Source organism: Jaculus jaculus, chromosome 3 (genome assembly GCF_020740685.1).
Source record: "Jaculus jaculus isolate mJacJac1 chromosome 3, mJacJac1.mat.Y.cur, whole genome shotgun sequence".
In the NCBI taxonomy this organism is placed as follows: Eukaryota; Metazoa; Chordata; class Mammalia; order Rodentia; family Dipodidae; genus Jaculus; species Jaculus jaculus.
In genome coordinates, this window is record NC_059104.1 from 21075189 (window position 1) to 21077414 (window position 2226).

Consider the following 2226-nt stretch of genomic DNA (forward strand, 5'->3'; position numbering starts at 1 on the left):
CACATTTCATTCTATGTCTCCTACATATTCCACAGATTTCCTATACAGTGCTACCACTGGGGAGTATTCACATGAGCAAATGAGTAGGGGTTTTATATTCAAACCACCATCCTTAACTTAAGATGAGTAAAAGAAATAATGAAGAAGTCTACAAATTTGTGAAATGAAAATTATCTATCTATTTACTTATGTATCTATCCATCTTCAGTGAAACAAAACATTGATTCTTTGTAAAACCTAAATAAGAATGGTGAACTCATGAATACGCTAATCAAAGAAAAGGGAGAAAACACAAAAATTAGTAAAAATTAAAAACAAAAGAAATATTACAAAATACACAACTGAAATTGAGTGGATCTTTAAAAAATATTTTGAAAAAAATTATAGCATAAATTAAAAAGAAGAAAATTTAGCTCTAAACACGAATGACCCCCTTCCCCAATTGAACTGAGACGATAGCAAAACTAAACAGGGACTAGAGAGATGGCTTGGCAGTTAAGGTGCTTGCCTGTGAAGCCTAAGGATCCTTGTTCCACTCTCTAGGTCCCATGTAATGCATCAGAATGCACAAGGTGGTACAGGCATACAAGGCCGCACATGCAAACCAGGTGGCACACATGTCTGGAATTTGACTGAAGTAGCTTCAGGCCCTGGTGTGTCAATTCTCTCTCTCTCCCATTCTCTTTTGTATGTGCTTTCACTGTCACTGTCTTGCATAGAAAAGCCAGTCTATAGGGTTTGCCTCAAAAATAAAATAAAATAAAATAAAAATAAACGGACCGATAATGATCATTGTGATTGAAACACTAATGATGAATCTACTAGTAAAAGCCCAGGACCACAGTCACCACTGAATTCTTACGGACTTTTTTAAGAAGAAATAACATGAATGCTCCCGAAACTGTTCCATGAAACATAAAGGAATGCATGCAAACTCACTCCACAAAGTCAGCACTGCCCTGACTACAAAACTGGATAAGAAGAACATATTCACAGTGAACACAGATTCAAGATTCTTCAGTAAAATACAAGCACCTTTAATTCACAGCACATTAATAGGATAATACATCATCACCAAGGGGTTTTACTAAAGGAATACAGAGGTGGCTCAACATATGAAAATAATAAACATAATAGAGTATATAAAGAGCCTGAATGAAAAATAATAAAGCTGGTGATTAAATTCAATACCAGTTCATGATGGACGCTCTGAAGATACTTGGACCTGAAAGAGCTTCAATTAGCAAAATAATAGACTATATGACAAATTTATAGTCAACTTTAAACTGAAATGGAAAAATTAATGGAAGCATTTATTTTAAAATCAGTATGAAAAGTTTTAATTATTAGCCAGAGCCATAAAACAAAGCAAAGAAAGAAACAAAGGAATGCAAACAGTTAACATGACATCAAAGCATACATATTTTCAGTTTATGCATACCTGTATTTAAAAGACCAGAAAAGTAAACACTTTAAGGAAAGAATCCAGGTGCACAATCATTATACAGCCATTATTAGCTAAATAAGTAGCTTTTCTATGCATCATTAGCAGAAATGCTAAAAAAAGAATCCAAGAAAACAATCTCATTCTTAAAAGCCACCAAAAAAACAAAACAAAACAAAATAAATACCTTAAAATAATCTCAATCAAAGAGGAAAAGACATCCACTACAAAATCTATATGAAGAAAGAAACTGACTTTGATACTAGAAGGTTTTCCATGTGCACATGGATTTTCATGCTGTACAGATTTAATGCAATCTCCTTCAAAATTCTGTTGACAGTATTCACAAAACAATCCTGAAATCCATATGGAAATGAAAAACACCAAATAGCCAAAGAGCACCACCTCAGCATAAAACTAATGGCAGAAGTATGAAACCCAATTTCAAATTATAATAAAGAACCACATTAACCAAGACAGCATGGCAATTGCAAAAATGAACATATATGCCAATTAGTAGAGGAACCAGCAGTAACTGTGTACAGCTGTAATCATGTAGTTCACAACAAGGACACCAAAAACATGTATTCAACAAGTATGACCCTTAACAAATGGTTCTTGATACAAGGATACCCACATGAACAAGACTGACATGTGATCCTTATCTCTTACCATGTACAAAAACGATTCAAGATTCACAAGAGAAATTAATATAAAACCAGAACTTTTGCTTTTTATTTTTAGTTTTTCCAGGTAGGGTCTCACTCTAGCCCAATCTGACA